Raw genomic sequence first — 25,975 nt, forward strand, 5'->3', positions numbered from 1 at the left:
AAACGTTAAAACCAGTGACAGCAAAGAAATATGCCTTCCGTTGGGAGGATAGAAAAGAGTACTGCTATTTGGGGTTGATGCTGGCACGATATTTAGCAGAGCATGACAGGTTTAGTAGATAAATAACGTGATGTAGTATCATGCAAACTGTTAGCAATGTATTGGAAGGCCCAAGTATTCCCTGTAGAGCATTTACATCGGATTTGCTATGATTGCAATATCTGCACAGTGATGCATTACGTGTTTTATTCTCTTTATTATATGTTTTCATTACTTTGTGTGTTAGAATGCAATAAAGAAAGCTGAAGCAATAAAGGTTGATTGATAATAATAATTCTGCAAGGATGCAACTTCCTTTCTAAAGCAGTTCCAGAGTCAGAAGAACCAATCGCATCCAGTCATCTGTTGCTTTGTGAAGATTTTATCCTCCTTGCTGATGAAGGAATGGTAATTGCTTTGGAAGCAGCTCTTGGTGACAGCTGGCCCTGTGTGGTAACGGGGGAGGAAGGTAGGGAAGACTGTGTTCCATTTAGATGCTGAATCCCGCATGCGCTTCAGTTCTCTGCTTCTCTCTTTTCTTTCATATTCTTCAACTTAAATCTTAGATGTCGTCCTTGAAAGAAAAAAACTGTAATTTTTCAGTAATCTATGCTTTTGCCTTCTTTCACTCTGACAGCTTATTCTACCTTCCAAAGTTTGTTTCAACCTCTTCTCAAGGATCTCTCTGTAGTAACTCTAAAACTGGGATCACTGGAGTCAGGAACTTAACAGATGTGTGTGTTGGGTAGGGGAAGAGTCTCCACCTAAGTTTATATTTCTTTCTTTATATATAATTTTATTTATTTTTGGCTGTGCTGGGTCTTTGTTGCTGCCAGGCTCTTCCCCAGTTGCAGCGAGTGGGGATTGCTCTCTAGTTGCGGTGCACAGGCTTTTCACTGTGGTTGCTTCTCCTGTTGCAGAGCACAGGCTCCAGGGCATGCAGGCTTCAGCAACTGTGGCACACGGGCTCAGTAGTTACAGCTCCCAGGCTTAGTTGCTCCATGGCCTGTGGGATCTTCCCAGATCAGGGATCGAACCCGTGTCTCCTGCATCAGCAGATGGACTCTTTACCACTGAGCCCCCAGGGAAGCTCCCCACCTAAGTATAAAATGAGCTTCAGAGATTCAGATATAGCTGAGCATGTGTGATGACCTGGTGAATGGGTCTAAGGAGTAGATTTTTCACAGTGCTTTTGTTGGGGAATGTAGTTTATTTGTAGGCATCCAACGAAGTGATCGAGGAGGGCATGGCACCCCACTCCAGTACTCCTGCCTGGAGAATCCCATGGACAGAGGAGACTGGTGGGCTACGGTCCATGGGGTCACAGAGAGTCAGACACGACTAAAGGGATTTGGCATGCATGCACAAGGAAGTGATCAGATTGGAAAAAAAAATACAGTGTTTGGGACGCTGGAGAGAGGAGCTACTCACAGAAACTGAATGAAAAGGGCTTTGGAGACTCTGGAGAATAACTGTGTTGCTTGGATGGAAAAATTACAACAAAGGCAGAGCAAACAGCATCCTCTTACCTCTATACCGAGCACAGAATGGCTCCGACCTGGTCAGCATGCCTGAGAACACAGCTCCACCCCTGGCTCCTCAAGTGTGTGTGGCTCCGAAAGTACAGAGAGAGAGCACGTAGTCCTGGTCAACACCTGCAGGGAGGCCACCAGCCTTGGATTCGTGTAGACGCAGAGCCTAAATGACTCCGAAAGCAACACACCTCAACCAGCAGAAGGCGCAGAGAAGCAGGGTTGACGGCACCTGGGAGGCTCCTCCCCACACCTCCCAGAAACACTCAAGGAAAATTCTGCAGGAAATTAAGTCTTGTATTATGTCAGTATGGGCATGAGTCAGTGAAATTTGGGTTATAAACATTAAGTGGCTTTATTTGTACCCACAAACAGATGAGGCTTTGGGGAAATGTAGGTTATATACAAAGTAAAGGGAAAATTACATTTGTGATTGCAAAGGGCAGGCAGTCACTCTCAGGATTTTCTGAAAGGCCCGAGCAATACAAACAACCTGGGCTTCCCTGGTGGCTCAGCAGTAAAGAATCCGCCTGCTGATGCAAGAGACACGGGTTCAGTCCCTGGGTCAGGAAGATCGTTTGGAGAAGGAAATGGCAATCTACTCCAGTACTCTTGCCTGGAAAATCCCATGGACAGAGGAGCCTGGAGGGCTGCAGTTCATGGGATCGAAAAGAGTCGGACACTAGCGACTAAACAACAACAATATAAATAATCCACCGTCAACCACACTCATGGAACAGAGTCAGGTCAGGCCAGGGAGCCCTCACAGGTAGAGGAGTCACTGCAGAGGACATCAGAGAGGATGGGCATGCCTGGGATCACATCCAACCTAGAACAGTATCTACAAAATGTTGGTCAGAAAAAAATTAAAGAGAAAGTCTGTTAAAATGCAGATTGCAGGGCCCCACTCCCCAGAGGTCCTGGCTCAGTCAACTCAGATATTTCACAATCTTCCCTCCCAAGGTCATCCTGACAGAAGTGGTCTTCAAACCACTCTTGGATAAACAACATGCCAGGAGTGTCTGTAAAGGCTGCACAGTCTGCATTGCAAACTTAGAGGTACCACCGTGAACACCATCACCAAGACTGTACCCAGAAGGGATAGAACTCTGTGTAAGGAAGAGAGTAAAGTGAAGCAGAGAGCACGGAATGCTGTAGCCAGGCACAGGGCCAGAAAACAGGAAGCCAAGAGAAGCAGAGAGAAGACTGGAGGGAGGGACAAGGCCACGGACGGAGCGCTGCAGGTTACAGCTTTTACATGGTGCCCCCAGCTCAACGTCAGACGGCCTCATGTTGGGCTGGATGGTGGCAGATAACTATACACTCCAATGGCAATATGCGTATAAAACTGTACAGAATACGAATAGAGGTGAGGAGACAGTTAAAAGCCTACTCCAATATCCTTTCACCATTGATACAGCTCATGGACTCTTTCTCCACTAATACAAAAGTAGAGGTGATTTTACAAGGGAAGAAAAGGAACATCAAAACTCAGCATCCTGCTGTAGTAACTCAGATGACCAGTGAACCACAGTGAAACTCAGCCTTTGGTTATGCAGAAACTCCATTTAAGATCCAGAACTGTACTATACATGCTACTGTATAGAAAATGGATAACCGATAAGGACCTTCTGTGTAGCACAAGGAACTACACTCTATATTTTATAATAACCTATAAGGGAAAATAATTTGGAAAAATAGATACATATGTATGCAACTGAAATGCTTTGCTATACACCTGAAACTAACACAACACTGTAAATCAGCTAGACTTCAATTAAATAAGTAAATCTTTTTTAAAAAAGATCTAGAACTGCAGATTCAGATCATTTAGGAGGTATTTAACTTTTAAAATACGTATATTGCATTTGAAACAGATTTTTCAGCTTATTTTATCAAAGAGGTTAGTCACTAGAACTACAAAACCAGGATTCTGAAGCTAGCTTCAAAGTGATTCTCACCATATGTTCAAGCTCTTATCAAAAGCTTTGCATCACCATCAAGGGGTTACAATTTAGACAAAGGGACATAGCACTGGCTCTACAAAAGCTGCTGCTGTAACCTAAGAAATGATTACCTTGAAATTTCATAGAATCCATTAACAAAATCAGATTGTTTACATTTATAGATTCTTCAATCCCCCCAATCCCCCACCAGGGCTTCCCTGATGGCTCAGATAGTAAAGAATCTGCCTGCAATGCAGGAGATGTGGGTTTGATCCCTGGGTCAGAAAGATCCCCTGGAGAAGGAAATGGCAACCCATTCCAGTATGCTTGCCTGGAGAATTCCACAGACAGAGGAGCCTGGTGGGCTACAGTCCATGGGGTCATAAAGAGTTGGACACAACTGAGTGACTAACACTTTCAACCCCCCAAAATAGTTGCAGTTGTCTTCCTGGCCCTTAATCACACAGTCTCTGTACTTTTAGACAATTAGTGGTCAAATTTTCATTCAATCAAATCATTACTTGCCTTTAAATCCTAAATTTATTACCAAAATTAGCTTCAGTGACCTTGAGAAAAATTCTCAAGAAATCCTTTCCAAGTGAATATTTAACAATAAAACAGAATACTTTAAACAGAGAGAAATTCTACTTTGATCTCTTTTGTGGATCACTGAAATGGACCTGGGCTCAGGTCTTCTCATTGTCAGGCTCTACTTACCAAGAAAACTGACCAAACTACCATCCATTTCTATTCCAAAGTATAGTTTTATGAAACTTTCATTTCATCATGAGGGAAATACCATGACTAATCAAAAAATGACTCTGTGATGAAACGATGCTTATACTGTAGCAAACTTTTATCACTTTCTGATGAGTAAATTTCATCAAAGACACAAGAACAAAGCAAAAAGTTGTTTACTTTCAAAACTCGAATCAATTCTTTTTTAAAGACAATAAAAGCTCTGACCTCAGCATTCTTTACTGGTTTTTCCTGAAGTCTTTTTCTTCCTTTGATCTTCTTTGTTACTTTCAGCACCACCACAGATGCTAAAAATCTCTCCTGAAAACAAGATCTATATGTCTGTTAGTTGCTCAGTCATGTCCGACTCTTTATGACCCCATGAACTGTAGACTGACAGGCTTCTCTGTCCATGGAATTCTCCAGGCCAGAATACTGGAGTGGATTGCCATTCCCTTCTCCAGAGGATCTTCCCAATCCAGGGATCGAACCCTGGTCTCCTGCATTGCAGGCAGATTCTTTACCGTTTGAGCTACAGAGAAGCAGGGAAAACAAGATGGAAGTGTGAAAAGATAATGGACTTGGACTCAGTTCCAAAAGATCTTGGTTCAAATATAATCTTTGCCACACAGCAAAATTTGAGGGACTGCAGTTAGGTTTCTATAGCAGCTTTATTCAGAGCTGCCAAAACTTGAAAGTAACGAAGATATTCTTCAGTAGGTAAATTGGTAAATAAACTTTGGTATATACAGACAGTAAAACATTCTTCAGCACTAAAGAAAAATGAGCTATCAATTCATTAATAGACAATGAGAAGTCTTACATCAGGATCTTATAGTTTTCAGAGTACAGGTCTTTTGTCTCCTTAAATAGGTTTATTCCTAGAGTTTTTTTTTTTTTTTTTTTTTGATGGGATGGTGAATGGAATAGCTTCTTGAATTTCTCTTTCTGATCTTTCATTGTTAGTATATAGAAATGCAACTGATTTCTGTGTATTAATTTTGTAACCTGAAACTTTACCAAATTCATTGATGAATCCTGATAATTTCATAGATGCAAAAATACTCAACAAAATATTAGCAATACATATCCAACAATACAGCATAAAGATCATACACCATGATCAAGTGCAATTCACCCCAGGGATGCAAGGGTTTTTCATCATCCACAAGTCAATCAATGTTATACACCACATCAATAAAATAAAGATCATCTCAATAGATGCAGAAAAAGCTTCTGACAAAATTCAGCACCCATTTATGATAAAAACTCTCTAGAAAGTGGGCATAAAGGGCAGATATCTCAACATAATGCAGGGCATACATGACAAGCCTACACCTAGCATCATCCTCAATGGTAGGAAGCTGTAAGCATTCCCTCTAAGATCAGGAACAGGACAAGGATGTCCACTCTCACCACTTTTATTCAACATAGTTTTGGAAGTCCTAGCTACATAAGTAAAGGGAATCCAAATTGGAAAAGAAGCTAAACTGTCACTGTCTTCAGATGACACGATACTATACATGGAAGATCCTCGACACGGAGGCATCTAAATGCGTATTACTAAGTGCCCTAGAGGAGAAAACGGCAACACACTCCGGTATTCTTGCCTGGAGAATCCCGTGGACAGAGGGATCTGGTGGGTCACAAAGAGTCAGACATGGCTGAGCACGCAGGCACACAAAACTGGATACAGCCAATCTGAAAAGGCTCTATAACATGTGGTTCCAGTCACACGACATTCTGACAAAGGCAAAATGATGGAGACAGTACAAAGATCAGTCGTTGCCAGGGGCTGCAGAGAGGGCAATGTGAAGAGATGCATAAGAGATTACAAGGATGTTTAGGGCTGTGAAAATGCTATATATGCTACCATAATAATGGGCACATATTATTAGACATTTGTCCAAACCCACAGAATGCACAAAACCAAGAGTGAACCCGACTGTAAACTATGGACTCTGAAGGATAATGACGTGTCCATGTAGGTTTATCAATTGTAACAGATACATCAGTCTGGAGGGGGAAGTTGACAATGTGCGAGGGTTGGGAATGTTGACAGTATGTGAGGGCTGGGAGGCAGGTATTCATAACACACAGGAAATCTCTGTATCTTTTTCTCAATTTTTCTGTACACTTAAAAGCAATCTAGAAAAATTAAGTGTTTTTTTTTTTTTAAGTCATAGATACTAATCAGACCATGAGACCGAATTTTTCTTACAGAAGGGAAAGCTGTCTCTCTTATCAAAATGAAGATATGTGGCAAGAAGAGTCAGTTGTACGCACTTGGATAAGCCACTTATTCTCTCTCTAATCTCTGTTTCCTACGATTTAAAATGAGGGTAATAAGTCACAAGAATTAATTATGTTCAAAATCTCTTGTATTTTTTTCTTCGTAGGAACCTAATAAAGTCAGCTGAATCCAATTAAACAAAGGCGAGGTTGGCTCCAGCATATAGAATACCAGAGTCATTCTAGCTGTCTTGTTGCTGTGTTAAGTCACTTAGTCATATCCAACTCTGCAATCCCATGGACTGCAGCCTGCCAGGTTCCTCTGTCCATGGGGATTCTCCAGGCAAGAATACAGGAGTGGGTTGTCACGCCCTTCTCCGGGGGATCTTCCCAACCCAGGGGTCAAACCCAGGTCCCCCAGGCAGGCAGATTCTGTACACCACCTGTGCCACCAGGGAAGCCCAAGAATCCTGGAGTGGCTAGCCTATCCCTTCTCCAGGGGATCATCCAGACTCAGGAATCAAACCAGGGTGTCCTGCATTGCAGGCAGATTCTTTACCAGCTGAGCTACCAGGGAAACCCAGCTATCATGTTAGGTTAGTCCTATAGGTACAGGGTCATAAGGAAAGTCTCCTGTACTCTGGGACATGCTATACACAGATGCCGCTGGCTAGATTTCCTCTATGTCAAGATCAACCACTGTCAAATGCTTCCAAATGTTCAGAAAAGCTAGAATTTTTCAGAGCCTTGTAGCCCAGTCAGTGAAATCTGTCCGCCCCCAGTGCAGAGTGCAAACGCTCCCTCTATACCACCACCTCTTTGGGGCCAGCTCACAACTGGAGCACCCAGACCACAGAAGGATCTAGCTTAATTGCTGAACATTTCCAAGACAGAGAGTCTTAGTAACCATATATAAACAAAGGCCAACAACAACAAAAGGGGGAAACAGAATTGAAAAGAAAATACACGAGATACTGATTTGCACACACAGAGAAATTTTTCAAGCCTTTGGGGTTTGATCACCATCTCGGCTACAAAAGCTGTTTCTAAATTGAGCACTTCCTCCAATGTTGATTAGAGGCAGATAGCATGTCTCCTCTTCTGCATATGCCAAGGGCAATGTCAGTACTCAAAACCAAGAACAAAAAATGATGATGAAAACATGAGGCTAAAATCCCATGCAACCCTTGGCTGGCTCCTGCTTTTGAAATTCTAAATTACAGGCTGGCCCATATGGTTCCACATACCTGGCTAGTGGCTTCTCTCTTGGGAAATGACTCAATCATGCGTTTGTCTTTCTGGGGATGGCTGAGTTTTCTTAACACCCTCTGTCCTCATAAGCCTACACACTTTTTGTTGATGGGAAATCTTGTGAAAAGCAGAACATTCAAGAGTCATTAATAGTCATACTCAGAAGCTTTCATACTTATCCCACAAAACCCTCTGAGCAGGCCTCCCTGTGGTTACTAAATTTTTCCTCTTGCTGAGATTTCCCAGCATGCTCTGGGATTATCAAGTAAAGCCAAATATTAAGAGGGAAATCTTGAAAGTCCTTCAGTGCCTGGGGTGGAATCAAATCAGACATGCCCTCCACTCTGGCACCAGCCAGCTGAGCTACAAACACCCACTCAGCCCACGCTGAGAAGACTCATCGTGAGTGGAAACCCATAATGTTGCTAGGATACGTTGTCGTTTCTCAAAAGCGGGGGAAATGAAGTATATAAAACAGTGAGAAAGTTTGCAGAAATAACAGTTAATATTTACTTCAGGCATTCATCTGGACATGGCAACGTTGAAATGTTTTTCCTTCAGCATTTCTTTCTGCCCTCAAGGCCTTATATTGGATAAGATTCTGAATTCCTTAATCATAGTAGCTATGCACCATGTCTCAATTTGCAACTAAATGTAGTTTTTGCCAAAGTGAGTACTGGACTCAGAGAACGGTTAACATTAAAAATGGAGAAAAAAAAAAAAAAAAGCTGATCTGGAGACAAAAACATGGAAGCTCATATTCCTGGTCAAATGAATTTTATTATGCTGCATTTTAGTGTCTTCCTTCATGTATTCTACTTGGTTGCTCAGATTGTGAAAATTACAAAATAAAAATTAAGTGGCTGTGTAATACCTGCCTTGTCAGTTTTTCCACCTAGCATTTCTTTCTCTTGCTGCATTAACTCTGTCTCAAGGAGAGGACACATGAAATATGAAAAGCCACCTGTCTCATTTAGTGAAATGGGAAGGATAGTGGGCTGGAAGCAAGAGGGCCTGATTCCTACCTAATCCTCATCTGCTGCTTTACGCTATGTGTCCTGCAGCAAATCCCTGGAACTCCCTGGGCTCTACCTGTGTTCAAGCTTTTACAGGAAATATCATTCTCAGTCAAGAAAAAAGAATCTCTTAAGATTGTTGTCTTTAAATGAAAATCTCTGGGCATGTCTGCTAAATACTCCAGTCTGAATAATCTGAATAACCAGTCTGTCTTGTCAAATTTTGAAAAACGGTGTTCATGAAAAAAAGCTGCTAGTTCAGCTCAAAAGTCAAGCACAAAATGCCTTTGTTTGTTCTTCTCTATGTAATAGGAAGACTTTATTTGTACTCCCCATATCAGCACATAGGCTGTAAAGACATGCACATCCAAGGATTGTGATTTAATAAAATTAATAGTAGTGCTGCTTCATCAACGTCATTCCTGAGTGAAACTCTTTGTTTTGCTTTCTGCCAGTGCATGCAGATGAAGAATACATGTCTACCAGTGCAGCTGGTGGTGCTGTCTTGATTTGTGCTGAGATGTCAGCAGTTTATCTACCTTTATTTCTGTACTATCACTGAAAATGTCAACAGAGTGAAAAAAGCAAAACTGGGAACAGATTTGACCTCACAGACTCCCTGGAAGTGTCTCAGGATCACTAAGCAGCCAAAGACAATGCTTGGATAATCGCTGTGTTCACAGTAATATAAAGACGTGATGGTAACACGTGTGGCTACTGGAGAGAGGAGAGACACAGAGAACAAAGGAGGATTCATTTCATAAAATAACTCATCAGACATGAAATAATCAGAATCTGGTTCTATAGTATGGATAGCATGCAATTTTCTTTGGTATTATCATCAACTCTGTTTAAAATTAGAATGTGTGTTAGTTGGCCAGTCGTGTCCAACTCTCTGTAGCCCACCAGGATCCTTTGTCCATGAAATTCTCTAGGCAAGAATACTGGAGTGGTAGCCATTCCCTTCTCCAGGGGATCTTCCCAACCCAGGGATCAAACTCAGGTCTCCTGCTTTGCAGGCAGATTCTTTACCATCTGAGCCACCAGGGAAGCCCCAAATAGAGTATACTAGCTAATAAAGGGCTTTCTGAGTGATTCAGTGGATAAAGAATCCGCATGCAATGCAGAAGATGAAGGATATGCGGGTTCGATTCCTGGGTGGGGAATATCCCCTGGAGGAGGGCATAGCAACCCACTCCAGTATTCTTGCCTGGAGAATGCCATGAACAGAGGAGTCTGGCAGGCTACAGTCCATGGGTTCGCAAGAGAGTCAGACACAGACTCAGCGACTAAAAGCAAGAGCACTTAAAATACCTAATACAACGTAAATGCCATGTAAATAGTTGTTGCCAAAGCATCACAAATTCGGGTTTTGGTGTTTGGTACTTTCTGGAATTTTTTTTCTTTTTCCCAACATTTTTGATCCACTGTTGGTTCAATCTGCTGATACAGAACATACAGATATGGAGGACTGACTGTGTGCCCAGGAAACTATCATCATAATCAAGTAAATATATCCATCACCCCCCAAATTTTCCATGTGCTCCTTTCTAATAAGGCAGAGCATACTGCTATGACCATAAATCCCCCTTCTATGTGTAGAACCAACAGAAACTAACACATATGTTCAGTGAAGGCATGTATTAGAAGGCTGATAGCAATATTGTTTTAATAGCCCCAAGTTGGAAATTATCCAAACACTCATAAACAGAAGATGGATACATGAATTGTAGCAGAGGCACACAGCAGAAACTCATATGACAATTAGAAAGAACAATCTCCAATTACACATATTCATATGGCTGAATCTCATAAAAGATGAGAGAAACAAGTCAGATGCAAAAGAGTATATACTATACTATTTCATTTATACAAGTCCAAAGCCGGGTAAAAGTAATCTGTGCTTTTAAAAGAATCAGGATAATAGCTGTCCTCGGAGGTAGAAGGGGAGCTACTGAAAGCAACATAACAAGGCTTTAGGGGTACTTATAATGAACTATTTATTTACTGATCCAAACAGTGTCTATATGAATGTGTTCAATTTGTAGAAATTTATCAAGCTATTCCTTATGTGTAATTTTCCGCAATGTACTCCCATAATTTTCTTTTTGTAAAGTTGATAAGCTTTATCAAAAGTTTTAAGAGTGTTACCAAGATCTTTCTCTTTTATGTAGATACCGAGAAGACGGCCAGTTGGCAGCGTTAGTACAGTGCGGTGAATTCACAATAAACTAGAAAGCCAGGGTTATATAGCATGGTGCATCTGGGGAACGTTGTAACCAGCCAGGAATGGTTATTGCTAGTCACAGAGCTGAAAGCTCTCAATAAATTTTGTTTCCTCCATTGCACACTGTCTGATGATTGGCAAAGAAATAAAATATAGAATCAAGAAAGCCAGAATGCCCTCTGCAAGAATAAAATGTACTGCCAGTATGGCACACAGCTGTACCTCCCACCAAAGTTGTATGGAGCTGATGAGAGGTCCAAGCTGCTTCATGACTTGGAGAGCTTGTGTGCATCCCTTTGCCAGAAGCACAGTTAGAAAAAGCAAACAGAAAGTATGTTTCTGCTGAGATCCCTGAGGGAAGGAAGGAAAATTCCTCTCCAACCAAGAGAGGAAAGGAGAAGAGAGTATCAACTTCTTGTCTTTTTAATGATGAACTCTAGGAAGCAAAGGAGAAATTCTTTATCTACCTGAACAAGTGTTATTTTCCTTTAGTCCTCACATAATGCCCAAGAACTACTTGGTTATCAGAGTTTATATTAAAAATTTCAACTCTTCTTGTATTGGTTTTCAATTTTACAATTTCTGTTAATGACGCAAGGACCATAGCAAGCTTCTTATACAGTTTTCTTGTAACTTCTATGTGGCTTTGTAATTGAAAGACAAAACCCGACAAAACTGGGGGAAAAGTGAATGCCAAAAATGAACAATGGTTAAACACGTCATGGCATGTCACGGAGTATCACAGAGCCATTTAAAAAGTCAATCAATTTACTTCTAGAACCAAGATGGTGGTCTCTAAATAGCATTTTCCAATAAAAGGGAGCATTCTTCCTTGGAGAAATGACTCAATCCAGATTTGGTGTAGAAATATACTAAGTCTAGTATACCTTATTGTGCCAGAAAGCATGGAAAACATCATGAATTACTGGGGTTTTATTAAAAGAAAACAAAAGGAGAAAATCTGAGGGGTTCCCACTGGCCAAGGATCAAACCATTTGGACATCCAACAAATAATAGCTGCAAGTAAAAGATATAGATACGAAAATCTATGAGTCCAAAGATGTAACTGACCATCACTACGGGTTGTTAAAAGACCAACTCAGTTTTTTAAAAATTGACAAGCAAAATAAAGCCTTTATTCTGCCTTTCCTAATACCTTGGGGGATTACCAATGATTGACAAAGGAGAGGTCCTCACAGAAGAATCCCAGAAAATAAAAGCAGAAACATACCGATAGATTCAGAAAATCATGCTTCAACTCTGAGTGAAATAATGCACATAACTAGTGTTCACTTCTGAATGCTAAAACCATTCAGTTCAGTCACATCGTCGTGCCCGACTCTTGCAACCCCATGGATTGCAGCATTCCAGGCTTCCATGTCCATCACCAACCCCCAGAAATTGCTCAACCTCATGTCCATCAAGTTGGTGATGCCATCTAACCATCTCATCCTTTGTCGTCCCCTTCTCCTCCTGCCTTCAATCATTCCCAGCATCAGGCTCTTTTCCAATGAGTCAGTTCTTTGCATCAGGTGGCCAAAGTTTGGAGTTTCAGCTTCAGCTTCAGTATCAGTCCTTCCAATGAATATTCAGGACTGATTTCTTTGAGGATGGACTGGTTAGATCTCCTTGCAGTCCACAGGACTCTCAAGAGTCTTCTCCAACACCACAGTTCAAAAGCATCAATCCTTTGGTGCTCAGCTACCTTTATAGTCCAACTCTCACACCCATACATGACCACTAGAAAAACTGTAGCTTTGACTAGATGGACCTTTTTGGCAAAATAATGTCTCTGTTTTTAACATGCTGTCTAGGTTGGTCATAGCTTTTCTTCCAAGAAGCAAGGGTCTTTTAATTTCATGGCTGCAGTCACAATCTATTGTGATTTTGGAGCCCAAGAAAATAGTCTGTCACTGTTTCCACTATTTCCCCATCTATTTGCCAGGAAGTGCTGGGACCAGATGCCATGACCTTAGTTTTTATTCAAACAACTAAGTTGAGTTTTAAGCCAACTTTTTCCCTCTCCTCTTTTACTTTCATCAAGAGGCTCTTTAGTTCTTCTTCACTTTCTGCCATAAGGGTGGTGTCATCTGCATATCTGAGGTTATTGATAGTTCTTCCGGCAATCGTGATTCCAGCTTGTGCTTCATCCAGCCGGCATTTCGCATGATGTACTCTGCATATAAGTAAATAAGCAGGGTGACAATATAAAGCCTTGATATACTCCTTTCCCAATTTGGAACCAGTCTGTTGTTCCATGTCCAGTTCTAATTGTTGCTTCCTCACCTGCAAGAGGCAGGTCAGGTGGTCTGGTATTCCCATCTCTTGAAGAATTTTCCATAGTTTGTTGTGATCCACACAAAGGCTTTGGCATATTCAATAAAGCAGAAATAGATGTTTTCCTGGAACTCTCTTGCTTTTTCCATGATCCAACGGATGTTGGCAATTTGATCTCTGGTTCCTCTGCCTTTTCTAAAACCAGCTTGAACATCTGGAAGTTCACGGTTCACATACTGTTGAAGCCTGGCTTGGAGAATTCTGAGCATTACTTTACTAGCATGTGAGATGAGTGCAATTGTGCGGTAGTTTGAGCATTCCTTGGCTTTGCCTTTCTTTGGGATTGGAATGAAAACTGACCTTTTCCAGTCCTGTGGCCACTGCTGAGTTTTCCAAATTTGCTGACATATTAAGTGCAGCACTTTCACAGCATCATCTTTTAGGATTGGAAATAACTCAACTAGAATTCCATCACCTCCACTAGCTTTGTTCATAGTGATGCTTCCTAAGGCTCACTTGACTTCACATTCCAGGATGTCTGGCTTTAGGTGAGTGATCACACCATCATGATTATCTGGGTCGTGAAGATCTTTTTTGTACAGTTCTTCTGTGTATTCTTGCCACCGCTTCTTAGTATCTTCTGCTTCTGTTAGGTCCATATCATTTCTGTCCTTTATTGAGCCCATCTTTGCATGAAATGTTCCCTTGGTATCTCTAATTTTCTTGAAGAGATCTCCAGTCTTTCCCATTCTATTGTTTTTCTCTATTTCTTTGCACTGATCACTGAGGAAGGCTTTCTTATCTCTCCTTGCCATTCTTTGGAACTCTGCATTCAGATGGGTATATCTTTTCTTTTCTCCTTTGCCTTTCACTTCTCTTCTATTCACAGCTATTTGTAAGGCCTCCTCAGACAACCATTTTGCCTTTTTGCATTTCCTTTTCTTGGGGATGGTCTTGATCCCTGCCTCCTGTACAATGTCATGAACCTCTGTCCATAGTTCATCAGGCACTCTATCTATCAGATCTAGTCCCTTAAATCTATTTCTCACTTCCACTGTATAATCATAAGGGATTTGATTTAGGTCATACCTGAATGGTCTAGTGGTTTTCCCTACTTTCTTCAATTTAAGTCTGAATTTGGCAATAAGGAGTTCATAGTCTGAGCCACAGTGAGCTCCTAGTCTTGGTTTTGCTGACTGTATAGAGCTTCTCCATCTTTGGCTGCAAAGAATATAATCAATTTGATTTGGTATTGACTGTCTGGTGATGTCCACGTGTAGAGTCTTCTCTCGTGTTGCTGGAAGAGGGCGTCTGCTATGACCAGTGCGTTCTCTTGGCAAAATACTTAGTCTTTGCCCTGCTTCATTCCGTATCCCAAGGCCAAATTTTCCTGTTACTCCAGGTGTTTCTTGACATTCTACTTTTGCATTCCAGTCCCCTGTAATGAAGAGGACATCTTTTTTGGGTGTTAGTTCTAGAAGGTCTTACAGGTCTTCATAGAACCGATCACCTTCAGCTTCTTCAGCATTACTGGTCGGAGCATAGATTTGGATTACTGTGATATTGAATGGTTTGCCTTGGAAACAAACAAAGATCATTCTGTTTTTGAGACTGTACCCAAGCTCTGCATTTCAGATACTTTTGTTGACTATGAGGGCTACTCCATTTCTTCTAAGGGATTCTTGCTCACGGTAGTAGATATAATGATCATCTGAGTTAAATTCACCCATTCCAGTCCATTTTAGTTCACTGATTCCTAAAATGTCAATGTTCATCCTTGCCATCTCCTGTTTGACCACTTCCAGTTTACCTTGATTCATGAACCTAACATTCCAGGTTCCTATGCAGTATTGTTCTTTATAGCATCAGACTTTACTTCCATCACCAGTCACATCAGCAGCTGGGCGTTATTTTTGCTTTGTCTCCATGTCTTCATTTTTTCTTGAGTTATTTCTCCACTGATCTCCAGTAGTATACTGGGTACTTACCAACCTGGGGAGTTCATCTTTCAGTGTCCTATCTTTTTGCCTTTTCATACTGTTCATGGGGTTCTCAAGGCAACAATACTGAAGTGGTTTGCCATTCCTTTCTCCAGTGGACCACATTTGTCAGAACTCTCCACCATGACCCATCTGTCCTGGGTGGCCCTACACTGTATGTCTCAGAGTTTCACTGAGTTAGACAAGGCTGTGGTCCATGTGATCAGTTTGATTAGTTTTCTGTGATTGCGGTTTTCAGTCTGTCTGCCTTCTGATGCATAGGAATAAAAGGCTTATGGAAGCTTCTTGATGGGAGAGACTGACTGAGGGGGAAACTGGGTCTTGTTCTGATGGGTGGGGCCATGCTCAGTAAATTTTTAATCCAATTTTCTGTTATGGGCGGGGCTGTGTTCCCTCCCTGTTGTTTGACCTGAGGCCAAACTATGGTGGAGGTAATGAAGCAAAAGGCGACCTCCTTCAAAAGGTTCTGTGCACGCACTGCTGCACTCAGTGGCCCGACCCTGCAGCAGGCCTCGGCTGGAGACTCTGGTGGAGGGGGGGTGGAGTTTGTGCCAGAGGGACCCTCACCCGGTGAGTCACAGAGAGCAAGGGCCGCCAAAACCATTAGGAAAGGTTAATAAGGAAGTTTATATTGGCAAAAGGAAGCTGACCACACTTGAACCCACTGATCAATTTTGATGTCACTTAAAGAGGGCCAGCCAACATTCTGTTCTTTCTGATGCTGATGAAAGAGGAAGCGTGGTGTCACCAGCTATTAAGTATTCTTGCTAAAGAAACTAAACCTGAATCTCATCAATCCTCTATATTCAATTAAGGAAAGACACAGTAGATGAATGTAAGTGACATCACAGGATAAAATAAGCCCAATCTAGAAAACGGGAAGTTCTATGAGGAAAATAACCTGGTTTCTTCAATAATTGGGGCTTTAAAGGGGGAGAGAAATGGAAAACTGTTATAAGTTTAAAAAATATTCATAAGACATATCAGGAAAATGCAGTGTTTGGCATTTGAATCCTCATTCAAACAAATCAACTATTAAAGAAAGGCTTTTTTGAGGTAATCAAAGGGATTTGAACATGAACTGGATATAAGATGCTTTTAAAGGCTATTATAAATTTTAAGTGAGTGTAGTATTATGGTTATTTTTTTAAAAAGCATCTATGTTAGTGAAACATACACAAGTGTTTACTGGACAAAAATAACCAAGTCTAGGTTTGTGCAAAAAGATTTCAGCAAAAAATAAATGAAAACATTTTAAAGCCAAGCGGAATAGATGAAATAAGACTGTCAAAATGCCAAGAGTTGTTGAAGCCAGCTGATAGGCAATAAGAATTCATCATGTGGTTTTCCCCATCTTTATATGTGTCTTAAATTTTCCATTTTGAATTTTAAAATAATGAAAGAATTTCCAGAGTTCTGACAGTAGTCCTGGAGCATTTTTCATGATCTTCTGTTGAAATAAAGAAGCCAGATGGCCCCACTGGGCCAAATCAAGAAAGGAAAAACTGAAGCCAGAGTTCCCATCAAACCTTGCCCTTAAACTGATCACAGAGAGTAGGAAGGATCCTTGTTCTCTCACAACAAGATTTGAAGAGCAGTTCCAATGATCTCCAGGTCACTGAGTATGGATTTCTTCAGCAAGAAATGATGCAAGTCCAGCTACTCTGTCTCTCAGGCCTGCAAGCGTCCAGTTCCCCAGGGACTCTACACTCAGGCAATATTCTTAGTGAAAATAAGCGGGAAACTCAGACAGCTACTGCAATGCTTCCAATGCAGTGATGTTGTTAGATGTGTATTCATGCTACACAAAGGTCTGAAATACAATTTGTAAAACAGTCACATAAAGGGGGATTTTAATTGTATAATAATGGTGGGAAAGCAATCTGACAATGGATGTTGAAGTCTTTAAAATGATCATACCTTTTACTTAAATAGCTCAACTTTTAGGACTCAAATCTACGTAAATAATCTGAAACAACAGAAATAAGCTTCAATTACAAAGATCTTAATCACAGCCTTATTTATAATAGTAAACACCAACAAAATCCTAAATGTCTGAAAATAGGAAAACAGTAAGAAAGTCAGAGTGAAAAATAACCAAGTAAATAATGTAATATTATGGAGCCACAATCAATTATGTTTCAAATCAGCCCAATTCAACAAACAATTATTGCTGCTTCAAATTTCTAGCACCATTCCAGCAGTTCATAGTCTAGTGGACAAACAAATACAAAAGAATACTTGAAACAGACTGTGGTTAAGTGCCACAGAAGCACGGAGAAGCCTCAAATATCTCAGGAGAGGAGAGTGAGGGCTGAAGAGGCAAAAAGGAAAATCAGGGATGCCTTAACTTGGTCATTTCGTGTGATTTTGCAGTTTATTATGGGGAACTTTGATATGCATAGAAGAGGCTTCTAATCAACTCCTAGAAGAACGATGAAGATGAAACATAAGTGATGAGTAGGAGTTAGCAACAGAACAGGAGCAAGTAAGGAAAAATGTGTTCTAGGCAGCAGGACTGGCCTGTGCAGAGGCCCAGAGCAGGAAGAGGGAATGAGGCGTCTGGGCAGCATAGGGTTTGTGGGTGGCACAGAAGCAGAGATGACAAGAGAAGCAACCCTTTCAAGAGTTTATCTGGAAGAAGCGTGAGAGCTAAGGCAGCAACTGCAAAGACTGTGCTTTCAGTGGGATGCTTTTATTTTATTTTTACTATACATAGGAAGAGGCTAGTATTTAATGATTGGATGCTGATTAGAGATTAAAGAGTTAAGGATAAAAATATGAGAAAGATAAAATCAGCAGGGGCTACAGAAACTTAGACTGGAGAAAGGAGACTTTTTTGTTGGACATTTATTCCAAAAAGGAAGAGATGGGGTGGATGTAGGACAGTTAGTGGGTTTGAAATTTGGGAGTTGGGGTATGTCTATTTTCAATTAGGGGGAGGGGTGAGGCACCTGCCAAGGGTGGAAAGAGGAGGTGAGGAGAGAGGTTCAAAAAAAGAAAGAAAAAAGCAAGATAATGCACAAATAAGAAAATAATATGAACCCATTTTTTGTAAAATAATGACATGTTTTGTAAAACATATATATATAAATATACATATACATGTATGTATGTTTACATGTGACTTTACAAGCCGAGCACTGAGAATGATTTTGAAGGGCATGTGCTAGATTATACACATGGGCTAGCCAGGGGTGGAAGCTGACACAGGTCAGGAAAGGGTAGGTAAGGGCAAATAAAGAAAATATTTAGCTTAAAAAAAGGTATTATGATATGACCCAATGTATAGATTTTATGAAATGATTCAAATGCTTGTATTTCTGCATGTATAAAGAAAAATGTTTTTAGTCTTAAAAATCAGCAAAAGCGGCTCACATTTCTGAAACTCGACTGTTTTCCTGCCACTGGAGTCCTGGTAGCTGCAGGAAAGCTCTGCAAGGCTGCCTGTACACTGAACAGGAGCAAACCAGGACTCTTAGGAACAACATACGTGAGCTGAGGTGAGGCAAATAGAAATGGGAGTGTGGTAGGGTCTTGGAGATGGGGGGCTGGCTGAAAACCAATACGTCCGAAATGCACTGAACACCATGGTGTAGTCAAGGATGGCGAAGAAACAGAACGAAATGTCAGCTGAGCATGAGAATAGGTATCTTTTTCAGATCCCAGGTGTCAGGCAAACTGTACACAAGCCCCAGGCAGTCACGGGGCAGAGGAAAAGCGCTGATCCAGAATCAGAGGTCTGTGTACCAACCTCGGCCACCCACCAACTGTATGCACGACCTTGGAAAAGAAACATGATCTCTTGGCCTCGGTTTCTACACATGTAAAAAGGACAAGAGAAAAATAACATCTCACTTATGATGATCAGGTGAGTAATACACATCTATTTTACCATGTGCTTTAAAAAGCACTTTATTTTATAAATGCTGCACATATGAAAATGCCAAAAAATCACTGACTGCCCCACACACATACATGCACACCTTACCATTCACATATACATTCATACATGGAAATATATACCATTAACATATAGAAATGCTGTATATATGCAAGTATACAACTCTTCTCCCAAATTATAGATGAGAAAACCAAGCCTTAAGGATCTTAAAAAGCTAATCCACACTGTAATCCATTATAATTATTTTGAGATCCAGCAAAGACAGGTATTTTTAAACTCTTATTCATAGCTGATAAATAGTATTTCTGATCTGGAGAGGGATTTGTAATCCCTGACCTGGAAAATTTCTAAACCCAGGTGCTGTGGCTGAATTATGTCCCACTAGAATTCATATGTTGAAGCCCTAACCTGTAATGTGATGGTATCTGGAGATAGAGCCTTTGGAAGGTAATTAGGTTTAGATGAGGTCATGAGGAGGGGGCCTTCATGATGGGATTCGTGCCCTTAAAAGAAGCTGCACTGGAGCGACTGCCCTTTTTCTCCTATGTAAGGACGCAAGAAGGCAGCCATCTACAAGCCAGAGAAGAAAGCTCTCACCAGAAACTGAACTCTGGCAAAGCTTGATCTTAGACTTTCCAGCTTTTCCAGAACTTTGAGAAAATAAATCTCTGTTGTTTAACAACCACCCGCCAACCTATGCTGTTTTGTTATGGGAGCCTGAACAGACTAAGACATCAGGTCAGAAGCCTTTATATCATATCTTCACAATATCCTAAACTCCCTATATCTTGGACTTCCTGGTGGCTCAGTGGTAAAGAATTCACCTGCCAATGCAGGGGACGTAAATTTGATCCCTGGATCAGGAAGATTCCCTGGAGAAGGAAATGGCAACCCATTCCAGAATTCTTGCCTGGGAAATCCCAGGGACAGAGAAGCCTGGCAAGCTAGTCCATGGGGTCGCAAAAGAGTCCAACATGACTTAGTGACTAAACAACAACAACAAACCCTGTATCTCATCACTTGGTATTGTTAGTGCCGCTTCTGGCCATGTGACCTTGGATAAGCTGAGGACTTTCCCACATCTTAGTGTAATGACTAAGTGATTTTATACATGACCTCACCTAGAATAACATCTGTCAAATAGTAAACATCTAATAAGTATGAGATTTTGTCATTCATTGTATTGTCATGGGACTACCTGGCTAAATTATAAAGTCCATAAGGGCCTATGGACTTTGATTATGCCTAAGAATGAACACAGTGACACAGCACGTAAATAAATATTTGCTAAATGAACGGCCAGATGATGAGAAAGGAGAGAGTGATTAGGAGAAAGGAAACATTTTCAGGAAGTATATACCACATCTACAAATAGAAACAAGAGCTATTTTCTCAGAGACTTTAAGCAGAAATTTATAAGTTGCAATTTAATTGATTCATCACACAGCCAAAAAGATGAGGAAAGAGTAGTATAATATTCTCAGAACAACTGTCTTGCATATAATAAAATACCCACTGTAGAATTTTTTGGGGTGTGCTCTATCCTAAAACCCATTAAAGTTGCTGGAACACCCACTGTGAAGGTTTTGGTTTTTCATTTAATTTTAATAAAATATTTTACTGGAGGGAAGTTTGGGGTGTGACGGCAATGAAGTGTGTCTACTGCTTTGGGTGACATTCCATTTCTGGACACCCGTGGAGATGAATACAGTGATCCCAATGCCTGGGAATTTTGGCTGCTGGTTATCCAAAAATGAAATGTCATGTATGAAAACTTATTTTTTATTGTTTAATATCCAACTGTCTGCCCAGCAAATCAGAATGACAAAAAAATAATAGCTATTTCAGGATGGGGCACTACATGCATTACAGAAAATACATCTCATTTGGAACTTCAGTCCTATTCTTGATGAAAGATCTATGAAACATGAACTTTAAAATATTCCTCATTACCCCCTGAATAAGGGTGATTATGATCCTTTAATTTTGCTTTGACTGAAAGTAAAAAGCAAAAGCATGGCTATACTGCACAGTTGCAGCCATACCATATACATAAGCAATCCGTATCTCTAGGCAAACCTTTTATAGCCTAAATAAGTCTAGAAGACAATGAGGGCAGTAAGTTAGATTTAAACGCAAGATGTTGATCTGTAGCTCAAGCAAGTCAGAGCAGACAGACAGCCTGTTCATTCCAGCATAATTCCCACCTTGGACTAAACTGTCTGAAGAAATTCAGCATTACTCTGCTTCTCTAAAGACCAAATAAGTTGCATAATTGCATAATTTAATGTCCCCAAAACAAGAAGAGAAGAAAATTCTCTCTTGGTCCATTCTCCAGCATTCAAGGATAATGCCAAGATAAAGCTTCCCAGAGATTTCTAACCTAACTGTGTTGGACAAAACCCATGAGTCCTCTCTATCAGAATACCCCACATCAATTCCTATGGAAAAGAAGGAAAGAATCAATATTCATGAAATCCTTGTGTGCATTTGTTTGGGAAGATCACATCATGTTTGGAGAGAGAGTCAAGAAAATCTACTTCTCCTCCTTTGGAAATCTACACAGACCATCACTGTTTCCATGTACCAAACTTCCCACTGACACGAGCAAGAGGTAAGCTAATTAAATAAAGTTTGGAACATGCCGCTTAATTTCTTCATGAAAAGGTCCTCCCTTGTTTTGTGTATGTTTGTTCAAAGGAATTACCTTGCAGCTCTGACTACATCACATTGGTAATTGCTTCAAAAGATGTATTTCCTTCTCCTGGGCTAATGACTCTTCACTCTTTCCCTGGGTACTAGCATCTGGTCATATGATTTTCAGTATTATTTATATGCTGATGATGCCCAAGCTTATATTGTCATCCCTGATTTTCATTTGAGTTTCAGACTTTTATATGCAATTTCCGACTTGATGTATTCATTAGGATGAAGACTAGAAATCTCAAACATAAACCTTTTAATCATAACTCAATTCCCATCCCATACCTATTTCTCTCACAGGCATCTGCTCACTTGCTCAAACCCCAAATCTACAATTCATCCTTGACTATTTCTTTCCTTCTTCATCAGCAACTGTCAGACTGGCCTCCAAAATAATGAACAAGTACAAACTTATATTAATTAACATAGTGATAAGTGTCATGAAGACTATGAATCAGGATGATATGAGAGGATGGAGTGGGGATATACTTTTGGTAGGGTTGTCAGGGTAGGCCTTTTTAGGAAGGTGACAATTCTGTCATCTGGACATCCAGATAGAGACATTTCCAGGCAGAAACAACCACTCTTAAGAAAAAGAAAGAAGGCTGTTTTGAATGAGGGAGGAAGTACCATGATCTCTGGCCACAAAGGGAGATAGGGGTCAACTCATATAGGACACTTTAAACCAAATTAAGGACTTTGAAGTATTTACTCAAGCACAATAGCAAGTCATCAGCAGGTTTTAACCTGGGGATAACAAGATATATTTTATTTTTAGAAGATCACTCAAAATCAAGATCCTCGGGCAACATGAGCTGAATTCAGTTGCATCCTTCTACTACCTTTGCCGCCACACAGAGATACTATTGATCCAACTGAATACAACAAAAAAGCTGCATAAAAGCACGCAGCAATAAAATAGAATACATAATCAATTCAGAAGAAGGGAAGGAGGGAGAGGAGGAAAGAAAGGAGAAAGGAAGAGAAAAACCTTCAGAAACCAAGATGAAAAAAGAACTCAAACACTGTGTGGTAATGCTGACAACTGCTGAGAGAGAAGCCCAAGGCGGCCTGGGTATGTGTTATCAGCCCTGGATGCTAGAGCAGGAGGCAGGGTCGGGGTGGGGGTTGTGGGTGGAGGCGTATTCTACCTTGCAGGTGGAAAAAGGGGAGAGGGCCTGGGGGCAGTGTGAGGCAGGAGAAGAATCCTGCAGAGGATGAAGTTCCTGAAAGGATTTCCCTGTCTGGATAAAGAAGATTAGAAAACCTCACCCATCAGCTCAGGGAAGAGGAAAGGAAGGCTTGCAAATTGCTGGGAATCTGAATGGAAAACAAAGCCTTTCATGAAACTGAAACCCTATAACAGAAACGCCATCAGAAGTTACAATGCCCAGGGAGTGTAATAAACTCAAGTCAAGAGGATATTACAAAAACTTCTCTAGCACTAGTGAATCCCTGAAGTCCAGGCAAAAGTAAATGCAAAATTGAGCACCAGGGAGTGTCTGATTTACATGGAGAAAACAAGAGCTCACAACAAAAAAATTGCAAAGCACATAAGAAATGAAACCATTTGAAGGAGAAGAGCAGCTACAACCATTAACAGATGTAATACCAGTATTCTACAGTAGTTGACAAAATCTGAAAGAGATTATGAAATAAGAATGGAAACTAAAATCAAAGGGCTTATGCTAAGGAAAAAGAAGACACAAGTTGAAAACAAAAACAAACCACATATTGCTTTAAACATTAAAAAAGTATTTATTCCAAAACAATTTCAAGAACAAAGCTGGATGCCTCACACTTCCAGACTTCAAACCATGTTACAAACCTACAGTAATTGAAACAGCATGGTCCTGATAGGAAGACAGACATGAACAGATGGAACAGAACAGCTCAGAAACAAACCCATGCATATATGGTCAAATGATCTTTGACAAGGGTGCCAAGACTACACAATGAGGAAAGGATAAGTCAACAAATGTGCCTGGGGACTTCCCTGGTGGTCCAGTGGCTAAGACTCTGCACTCCCAATGCATGAGGCCTAGGTTCAATCCCTGGTCAGGGAACTGGATCCCACATGCTATAACTAAAAATCCCACGTGCCACAACAAAGATCAAAGATCCTATACGCTGCAACTAAAATCCAGGACAACCAAATAAATATTTTTAAAGGACCAAAAAAAAAAAAAAAAAACCCACACAAATGTGCCTGGAAAACTAAAGGTCCATGTGCAAAAGAATAAAACTGGACCCTTATTCTATACCATGCTCAAAAATAAATTCAAAATAGAATAAAGATTTAAATGCATGACCCCAATTGGCAATGATTTCTTGGATATGGTAACAAAGGAAAAACTAGACAAGTGGAACTACATAACTAAAAAGCTTTTGTGCAGCAAAGGACTATCAACAGAGTACACAAAATAATCCACAGAATGAGAGAAAATATTTGTAAACTATATATCTGAGGAGTTAATATCCAAAAATACATAAGAACTCCCACAAGTCAGTAACAAGAAAAAGAAATTTTAATGGGCAAAGGACTTAAATAGACATGTCTCCAAAGAACACATACATGTACCCATAGGTACATAAAAAGATATTCAACATCACTAATCATCAAAGAAATGCAGATTAAAACCACAATGCAATATCACCTGACACCTGCTTGTGTAGCCATCCTCAAAAAACAAAACAACAAAAAAATCCCAAGCCTTGGTGAGGAGGTGGAGAGAAACTGAAATCTTGTGCCCTGTTGGAGGGAATGTAAATTGGTGCAGCCACTATGGAAAACAGAATGGAAGTTCCTTAAGAAATTAAAATAGAACAGCACATGATCAAGCAATCCCACTTTAGGATATCTGTCCAAAAAAAAAAAAAAAATGAAATTAAGATCTCAAAGAAGCATCTGCACTCTCAAGTTCACAGCAGTATTATTCACAATAGCCAAGAGGGTAGGAGGAAAAGGGGACGACAGAGGACGAGATGGCTGGATGACATCACTGACTTGATGGACGTGGGTTTGAGTGAACTCTGGGAGTTGGTGATCGACAGGGAGGTCTGGCGTGCTGCGGTTCATGGGGTTGCAAAGAGTCGGACATGACTGAGCGACTGAACTGAATTGAAATGAATAACAACCTAAGTGTCTATGAACAAATGGAGGAATAAAGAAAATATGGTATATACATACAATGGAGTATTAGACTTTAAAAAGAAAGAAATCCTATCATGTGCTACAACATGGATGAACTTTGAGGACATAATGCTAAAGCCATTGGCACTTTTAATGTTAAAGCCATTTGGGGACATAATGAAAAAGCCAATCGACATGAAGGCAAATACTGCATAATTCCAATCATATGACGTATCTGAAGTAATCAAACTCATGGAAGCAGAAAGTAGAATGGTTGTTGCCAGTGGTTGCGGGTGGGAAGGGGAGAAATGAGGAGTTATTGTTCAGTGGGTATAGAGTTTCAGTCTATAAGAAAGTTGATGAAAGACGGAAAAGTTCTAGAGATCTACTGTATAACATTGTACATTGTACATAAAACTAAAATACTGTGCTGTACACTTAAAAATTTGCTGAGGACAGATTTCATGTTATGTGTTTTTTAGCACAATAAAATATATGAGGGACACATCTTAATAAACCATTTTATATTCAAGAAATTATTCATTAAATTTTAAAAACTCAATGAATATAGCAGATGAGAACCAGCTCAAGACAAAATTAGTTGACTCCAAATACATTTGAGGAAATTACACAAAATGCAGCATAAATACAAAGGAATATGCAATCTGCAGGAGGGAGTAAGAAATATAAAGACTAGAAGAAAAGTTTCAACATACATCTAGTAGGATAATAATAAGAAAGAATGGTGGAAAAGCAATATTTAGGTCTGAGTCATCACAGGACTCCAATCACCTGGGCATAAAGTTTGGCCCAAGGGTGAACATATGTCCAAACATGCCCAAATAGAATACCTCTTTACAACAGATATATGATGTTGGGAGAGTTAATAACTTGTCACTGGGTTGCAAGATATAATGTCAGAAGCAGTGTATTGTGCTTTGGGTGGTGGACTTAGACATGGGATGGGGCAGCATGAG

General features: G+C 40.4%; 1 non-coding gene across 1 annotated transcript; it reads left to right on the forward strand.

Annotated features, from left to right (window-relative positions):
* Positions 1-23,858: 23,858 nt before the first annotated feature.
* On the forward strand, positions 23,859-23,931 carry TRNAG-CCC (transfer RNA glycine (anticodon CCC)). Its single transcript has one exon. It is a non-coding gene; the product is annotated as a tRNA-Gly (tRNA).
* Positions 23,932-25,975: the final 2,044 nt, after the last annotated feature.

The sequence above is a fragment of the Bos indicus genome, chromosome 12 (genome assembly GCF_029378745.1).
Source record: "Bos indicus isolate NIAB-ARS_2022 breed Sahiwal x Tharparkar chromosome 12, NIAB-ARS_B.indTharparkar_mat_pri_1.0, whole genome shotgun sequence".
Taxonomy (NCBI): Eukaryota; Metazoa; Chordata; class Mammalia; order Artiodactyla; family Bovidae; genus Bos; species Bos indicus.